Source organism: Lepidochelys kempii, chromosome 9 (assembly GCF_965140285.1).
Source record: "Lepidochelys kempii isolate rLepKem1 chromosome 9, rLepKem1.hap1, whole genome shotgun sequence".
NCBI classification, from domain to species: domain Eukaryota; kingdom Metazoa; phylum Chordata; order Testudines; family Cheloniidae; genus Lepidochelys; species Lepidochelys kempii.
This window is the reverse complement of record NC_136388.1, coordinates 28506341-28515332: the sequence shown is the minus strand read 5'-3', so window position 1 is coordinate 28515332 and position 8992 is coordinate 28506341.

Sequence of the window (8992 nt, the reverse complement as noted above, 5' to 3'; positions counted from 1 at the left end):
GAGGGAGGGCATGGGAGTATAGTTACCTATATAAGATAAAGTCCCTAATATTGAGACATCTGGTTACCCTATTCCAGAACCAGTACCCTGAATCACCACCTAGAGATGGATCACAAGTCCCTCCTATCCAGAGGGCACCTAATGCACTGGGACTGATATAGCTCCACCAGTTCATTGGGAGCCACAGGCGTTAAACACTTTGGGAGGCAGCATCCCATCCTCAGCCCAAAAACTCGTGGAACTATGTCAGTCCCGGTATTTTGGGTGTCTTCCCCAGCTAGACGTTCAGTGATGTGACACCAGGCCCTTATGCTGGAGTGAGAGGAGAATCAGAGCCATTGTATCTTTAATTGTGAGTTAGTTACTTTTAAAAGCAAAGCACTGCAAATTCCCCTGGCATCAAATCCTGAGGCCATTACATGACATTTTGAGCCAAAATTCTCAATGCAGCCAATGGGTGTTTGACTGACCAAAGGCTGAGTAAAAACTGAGTTTGCAGATGAAGGACCTCTGCTGCACTCCTCTTAGGGAATGCTAAGCACCCAGAAACTCTACTGAAGTCAGTGGGAGACGCAGGTGTTCAGCAGCTTGCAAGAGTTCATTCCAATGTAGGAACAGGCCCTCACATACTTTTTTCCTGAACACACAAAGTGAGGTGTGTGGTTATTCGGGGAGTTCTGCTTAACCTCTTTACTGAATTTAAGATGGATTTTATATCATGTAAAACATATTCTCCTTCCAAAGCAAAAAACCACTGGTGCAATTGGAAAATTGAACAAATACAACAATTTTAAAACTTCCTATCCATTTAAATAGCCGTAAGGATGTAAAATAGAGTTGGAGCTTTGATTTAGACTTTCATACCTTAATCGTATGATCTGGCAATTGGTAAAAATGTGCTAGGGTTATTAAAAATATGTGAGTTTCTAATTCAGTCTTTCCTGGAAATGGCCTCATGTTGGGCAGCACAGCTTCCAGAGGTCACAAAATAAACATAAAAGTCAGCCTTTCAAATACAAGTATGGAAAAACACAGGTCTGAGGCCCAATCTGCAGAAAATGTCTGCAATCTGCTGAGCAGTATAAGCTCTGGAAGGCCATGGATGCTGGCACCACCAGACCCTACGCTGTCAGGGGAAAAGGTCAACCCACTGTGGTAGGTACAATGAAAAACAATCTGTGGCTCCACGGTAGGGAGTGGGACTTGCAGAGCTACAGGGTAGAGGACATCATGTAAATAAGCTCCTCCTGGTAGCTCTGCATCTTCCAAGTCTCAGGGCCGCACAGTTTGTGGAATGAGAGCATCTCTGGTCATAACAAAAGACATGTTTTTAAACCACAAGAACCATACGGCGCTACCTGTAACATTCTGCCTTGTCAGCCAGCCTAGGTTTAACAAGCTGTGGGCCTACTGCCCTAAAACTCTAACTGGTCCACAGACATTGCTAAGTACATCCTTTCATACTTCTCTAGACTAACTCCATTTTTTTCTGGTGTTAAATATTCAGATTATTCAATGTAGAAAGTTAGAGCCTACTTCTGCTGTGACTTACACCAATCCTACACCATTGTAACGCCATTGACTTCAGTGGAGTTACCTTGTTTTACACCAGCATGAGGGGAAGTATCAGGAACTTAAAAGTACTACTGTGATTGTGAGCTAACGGCCAGCCTCGCTCTTCAGTTTTGATCACAATTCTCAACATGTGCTTCTTTAGGCGGATAGGTCCATCAGGGCCTAAAAGCACAGCATGCAACTGTACATCATTTATAAGCCTGAACTTCTTTGCAAACAACAGTGGAATGAAGTCAAAAATGGTGATGGATATGGTAGCAGAATAAACAGAGATTAAAAACTGATTTCGCCTAACACTTTTTCTGATAATCTCTTAATTGACTTGATCATCTCATCAGTTGTTTGCATGCAACGCCTATCTGTCCATCTATTTATATGGCCCTCATTACCATGGTATGTGAGCACCACAAGTATTTAAGAGAAATAATAACAATTGCAAAATATAAATTTTCCCTTCATAACCTGTCAGAGAAAACTTGACCAGACAGTTGGGTTGTTTTTTTCTGCCTGTGAAGGAGTTTTAGGAGGTTGAATTTTGATTGTGTATGTGAAGAGCTATTGAGGGAAAGCTAAATCCATGAAATAAGTTTTGCAGTTGGTTGTGAACATTGTGAAATTTGGGGTCATCCTTTTCTTTCATGGGAATGAATTTCTGGCCCCCAGGAATGTTCTTTCTCTGGCACTCACAAGCCACTCCCCTCCTGACTTCAGTGGGAGTCCCACACGCACAGCTGACAGAATGACCATGCTGCTTGAGTTTCAAAAAGAGCCAGGAAAGGAACATGGCAAACTAATAGCAATATTACTACTAGGACTGCTGCTAAGAGTAAAGTAATAGGAATTCATAATAAGGACAATACTTTGTAGTTCTTGTGTGTGTTGCAGTCTTTGGCCAAAAATGACTACAATTTTGTGTACAGTCAATTCTGTGTACACTGCTTGGAAAAAGCCACGTAAAATACAAATTGTTCTGATGGGCCTTCTCTGTGCTCCTGGATGAGTGAGCTAATGGCAAAGGTGGCATTTATCCTGGTATAGACAGTGGGCCAAATTGAGAGGTGATGTTTAAGGTGGCATAAAGTAGATTTCTTTTATGCTCAGAATCTCTAGTACTCCGAGGCATACTTACATTCTACTCATGTGTAAGAAGGTGTATGTTGAAACAGCCCTCACTCTCCTCTACCTGCTTACAACATTTTACACGTCCTGAGCATGTTAAATGCACTGGCTTGGGTCCCATTACACATGGGTAAATTAGCTGTAAGTAGGTCTAATGGAATCTTATAGATTCCAAGGCTACAAGATGATCATTGTGATCATCTAGTCTGACGTCCTGTATAACACAGGCCATAGACCTTCCCCAAAGAAATTCCTAGAGCACATCTTTTAGAAAAACATCCAATTTTGGTTTAAAAATTGGCCATGATAGAGAATCCACCATGACCCTTGGTAAATTGTTCCAATGGTTAATTACTTTCACCATTAAAAATGTATGCCTTATGTGACGCATGGCTAGAAAGGGTTAAACATCCTGCAAAATAAATAACCCTCAAAAGACATGTAGGGAGATAGTTTGTGTTTTTGTGTATTTACATATGCAGAAGGGTCGACAATGTAATCAACAGTCCCTGTCTATGCTGTATTCTGATAATCAGAGGTCAAAAGAAGATCCTATCATTTAAATGAATTGTAAACACTGGATATCTTGGTATTCATCTCTCTTTTAAATGTACTGTGAATGGTAGAGGAACAAGCAAATGGCCTTATGTTAATTCATATAGCTAAGTACTGATGATGGACCTCCTTCAAAGTCATTCTAATTACCTTGTGTTCCCAGAGAAAATCCCAACTTGTCAAAGAGGACATGAAATTGTATAAAAGATCCTTGGGTCCTGATTCTGTCATCTCAAATCTGCTTAGGCTTCATCAGGAGAAGTTTGAGTCACAAGACTGAGGTCCCAGTTATGCTGGTACGCCCTGAATATCGTATTTGGACATTGGACTATAAACTATGAACAATTTCTGAAAGAACGCTTTGCAACTACAAAGCTCACCATCTCTGCTATGAATCTGCACCTAAATGAATTGAACTCTTGTCTGTATAAAGAAAAGGAGGACTTGTGGTACCTTAGAGACTAACAAATTTATTTGAGCATAAGCTTTTGTGAGCTACAGCTCACTTCATCGGGGTGAGCTGTAGCTCACGAAACCTTATACTCAAATAAATTTGTTAGTCTCTAAAGTGCCACAAGTACTCCTTTTCTTTTTGCGAATACAGACTAACACGGCTGCTGCTCTGAATCTTGTCTGTATGTACATTGATCTTTTAACCATACTCTCTCTCTTTTGTTTTTTACTAAATTTTAGTTTAGTTAATAAGAATTGGCTGTAGCATGTATTTGGGTAAGATCTGGAATATTCAATAACCTGGGAGGTGATGTGTCCAATCTTTTGGGATTGGTAGAAACTTTTCTTTTATATGATGAAATAAGATTTACAGAAATTTTTATCGTATTTGACCTGGGTACCTGAATGGAGGCCTAAGGCTGGATTTAAGGGAACTGTGTTGTTTGAACTTCTGAGTAATCAGTAAAGTGATAAAGAAGCTGTTTTATGCTGGCATGGAAAATCTAAGTATTAGACTATCCACTAGCTTTTTGGGGTTTGGCTGCCCCATTCTTTGCCGTTCACTCTAATTGAGTGACCATAGCTGGCCTTATTTCACACCTTATTTCCAGTGCAAGAGGGTCTAATTTACACCACCTTCTGTATCTCCTGTGAATATAAGTGAGTACCGCATAAGAAATCTATGGCCTTATTAAACACTATGTTCCTCTAGTAACAGGCCAAGATGAACGGTTTCACTTGCAAATCCTAAACAAAGCCTAAAATTGATTGGGAATCCTTTCTCTCCCAAGAATTCCTTCCTATAGTAGGTTTCAGAGTAACAGCCGTGTTAGTCTGTATTCACAAAAAGAAAAGGAGTACTTGTGGCATCTTAGAGACTAACAATTTTATTTGAGCATAAAATTTCGTGAGCTACAGCTCACTTCATCGGATGCATACTGTGGAAAATACAGAAGTTTGTTTTTATACACTCAAATCATGAAAAAATGGGTGTTTATCACTACAAAAGGTTTTCTCTCCCCCCACCCCACTCTCCTGCTGGTAATAGCTTATATAAAGTGATCACTCTCCTTACAATGTGTATGATAATCAAGGTGGGCCATTTCCAGCACAAAGCCAGGTTTTCTTCCCCCCCACCCCCCCCGTCATTCCCCCCAAACAAACCCACTCTCCTGTTGGTAAAAGACTCCAGGGAGAGACTGCTGAATTGGAATTCATTTGCAAATTGGATACAATTAACTTGGGCTCGAATAGAGATTGGGAGTGGCTAAGTCATTATGCAAGGTAACCTATTTCCCCTTGTTTTCCTAAGAAGTCCCCCTTCCTCAGATGTTCTTGTTAAACCCTGGATTTGTGCTGGAAATGGCCCACCTTGATTATTATACACATTGTAAGGAGAGTGATCACTTTAGATAAGCTATTACCAACAGGAAAGTGGGTTTGCGTGTGTGTGGGGTGGGAGGGTGTTGGGGGGGGGGAGAAAACCTGGATTTGTGCTGGAAATAGTCCACCTTGATTATCATACACATTGTAAGGAGAGTGATCACTTTAGATAAGCTATTACCAACAGGAGAGTGGGTTTGTTTGGGGGGGAGGAGAAAAACCTGGATTTGTGCTGGAAATGGCCCACCTTGATTATCATACACATTGTAAGGAGAGTGATCACTTTACATAAGCTATTACCAGCAGGAGAGTGGGGTGGGGGGAGAGAAAACCTTTTGTAGTGATAAACACCCATTTTTTCATGATTTGTGTGTATAAAAACAAACATCTTCTGTATTTTCCACAGTATGCATCCGATGAAGTGAGCTGTAGCTCATGAAAGCTTATGCTCAAATAAATTGGTTAGTCTCTAAGGTGCCACAAGTCCTCCTTTTCTTTTTCCTATAGTAGCACATTTTCACCTGTGTTTGTTTGTTTGTTTTGTTTTCCTAGTTTATTTCATTTATATAGAATCTATAAATTATTGTGAAATATCAGCTAGATTCTATCCATAGTTTAACTCGTGTAAATCCAGAGAAACTCCATGGACTTCTGTAGAGCTACTTAAAATTTAACTTGTAAAACTTGAGAACAGAATTTGAACCAGAGAAAGATTATGGAAATTCTTACTGTTGGTAGAAATGCTGATTGAAAACTAATTCTAGTGGATCTTAAAGCAGAGATGGTTAATTGAAAAGCCAAATAAATCAATATTTGCTTAAATATTACCTAAACAGTCCTTCAGATCTCTCGATCTCTCTCAGGGACATATTCAGTTCTTTTGCTCTTACGTATGCATATCTTTATCAGGGTATATGTCTCATCATTAGTTCAATTTCCCCTGTACTTTATCCATCTGACATTTAAATTGTCACCTTATAATGGCATCTAGAGCCAAACCCTGTTATGTATGTCTTATCACACATTCTATGTAGCAAGGAGCAATTAACTTATCAACTAGTAAATGCAAGAAATAAATACTTGTGAATAATTTAAGCAAGTCTTTTTTTGAAGTATGTAAGCATCTGATTTAAAGAGACCTTCTGAACCATCTGATTCTGCCCCCTGACGGAGACATTATGCTGGATTAGATGAACCACTAATGTGATGTACTGTGGCAAATCTTATGTTCCTACTAAGAGTTCTATCACACAGAAGAACTTTCCCAGAATCCATTTCCAAAATTCCATATGCTGCTATCACTGAGAGCTTTTGAGCTTTGCCTTCTGTTGTTTCTGATGTCTCTTAGTAGACCTTGTACTGGTCCTGTCTCACAACCTGGGGAAGAGCTGACTTGCTGCTCCCACTGTTTCCAAAATGAAGCAGAAGAAGAAGAAACATATTTTACTATATCAGGCCTTTCATCTCAAAATGACCCCAAAATAGTGTCATGGACATGCATCTGCCTCTGCAATCAGTGGCATGCTGGACAATGGAAAGAGTTGCCCAGGGACAAGGGAACAAATTCCTACTTGGAAAAAAAATGCCACTGGATCTTTAATATCCGTACATACAAGACCACACCTTGTTTATTAAGGTCTCATCGAACAGATCCCAATAGAGTAAACAGTGTAGGAACAAATCCTGATCTCATTTATACTGGTAAAAATATGGAGTAATTCTACTGAAATCAGTGGAATAGCTCTAGATTACTCCGGGGGTAAATGAGAGCAGAATTTGGCTCCTAAAAACATCTTCTCAACATTGGAAGGATGAAAAGCTGATTTTTCATCCTTCTCAGTTTGTATTCGTGATTCCATGTAGTGCTCATATGAACCCCAACCTGGTGGTAACCACACTAAGCCATCTGTACTAACACTGCTCACCCCTCAGCCTTTTTCAACCAATTTGATTTGTGCTGGAGCATTGAAGTATAAAGAGTTTGGAGACTAAAACACCTCAAGGAGAACAGAAGGAGGGGCCTCTCTGTGGTCAGGTCTTGACTCAATCAAAGGCTTCTCTATCAGCAGGGTTCAGATTGAGAAGATCTTTGGGGAGCCTAATGCAAAAAGAGCAACCATCCAGTATGTGGATAGCATCCTCCACAGCACCACAGATACACAGTGGGCTGTCCTAGGCATGGTTGGTCTTGGTGCAGAGAACCATGCCACACCAGAATTAGTTAAGCTGACTCCAGAGGGGGCATGGGAATCCACAGCCAGGTAGCATTTTCATCCAGCCTGATGTAGGAGTTCCTGGTAGATTGTTCTGTTTCTTGTAACATGATCTCATTTCATGGCCATGTTATGCCATGAGACAGCTACTCCATGGAGAATGTTTGAAACAGGAAATTGAATGGAACCTCCCATATTGAGCAGGCATCTGACTCACTATTTTATTGATTCATGAGGTCTCTTCTATAAATGAACTAGTTCTTTTGTGCCTCAAGCTATTATATTTTACTCAGCAGTTCTTGGATTTCCATATGCTGCCAAAAAAAACAAACAAACCAGTTTTCAGTGGGTATCTGAGTTTCTAGCTATATATGTAAGCATGTTCATTTCTCTTAATTAAGACAACAATAGGCATATTAGAAACATATGATTATCAGTTAGCAGCCAGAATTCTTAACTGACTGCTCAGTACTTGCCTGGCTCCCAATATCTCATGGACAGCACTGTGTGGAAAAATCAGGAGATTATTACTAGTATTTGCTCAATCAGGGGAGTAGTTGGCTTAGGGGGTTAGCTCACTAACCTTTCACCGGCAGAGGTTCAAATCTCAACTGTTGGACAGATTTGGATAGTCTTACACACGCTGAAAGTACATTACTCCTCAAGGAGGCTCGCTAAAGTCAACTTGAATAAAGGGATCAGAATCTGACCTGAAGTCAGGTGTGAAAATGGGTTTTGTAGTTTCCTCCATTAACCACCTGCATCACTGGGAGAAGGACTGTACTCAGTACTACCACCAATATTGTTAATGATTAAAAATGAATAATTATGATGTGTAACGTTTGTTTGTTCCTCGTATTACAGTAGAACCCAGAGACCCCATTCTTTGCTTAGGAAAAGCAAAGGCTGGAATAGCAGAGTTATACGTCAGTAATAAGTCATACTGGGGAAGCCTACGCATAGCCTGCCACACCTGCTCAGACCTGTGCTTATTGTCCCTCGCTTGTATAAACGTTACATTTAGCCACAAAGAAGATTTCTAACATCACAACTTTTGACTTAAATATACACTGTCAGGCTTGGCATATGTGAAACATGACCTATTTTTCGTTTTTGTAAACAAGTGCTGTTCTTTATACACACTAGGTCAGATCCCCCAGTACAGTAACGCTACCTTACTACTCTGATGGTGAAAACAGCCCTAAAATTGACAGATTCGGCCACTTGAACATCCTCTGCCTAAGGAAATCTTTGGGTTGTGCAATGACATGGTTAGTGGCCTTTATGCTACCTGCCCTTCTGGCTTCTGATGCATGGGACTTGGCAGTTGCAAAGGCAGGCTGGCTGGGGCCCTTTACAGTCAACAGCAGCCAGTGTAAATTAGAGTAGCCCTGAGGAACAAAACTACTATGAGAAGAAAACTTGTTCAAAGTTTGAATGATAAATAGTTCAATGGTATCCTTTTGGGAAAAGTCACTTGTTTATGAACACAACTCAGAATCTAAGATGTCACCTTGGAGACTTGACTAGAATGAAATCCTTGACTTTCTACCAGTGCTGAGCATTAGTGTGAAACTCAGAAGAAGAGGGTCTTATGTAGGGGCTAAGTGTGAAGGAAAAGGTCTGAAGTTTAGCACATGTATTAAAAGGCCCTGAGGCCTGTTTTTAACTGAGGCACTCGTTTGAGGGTCATT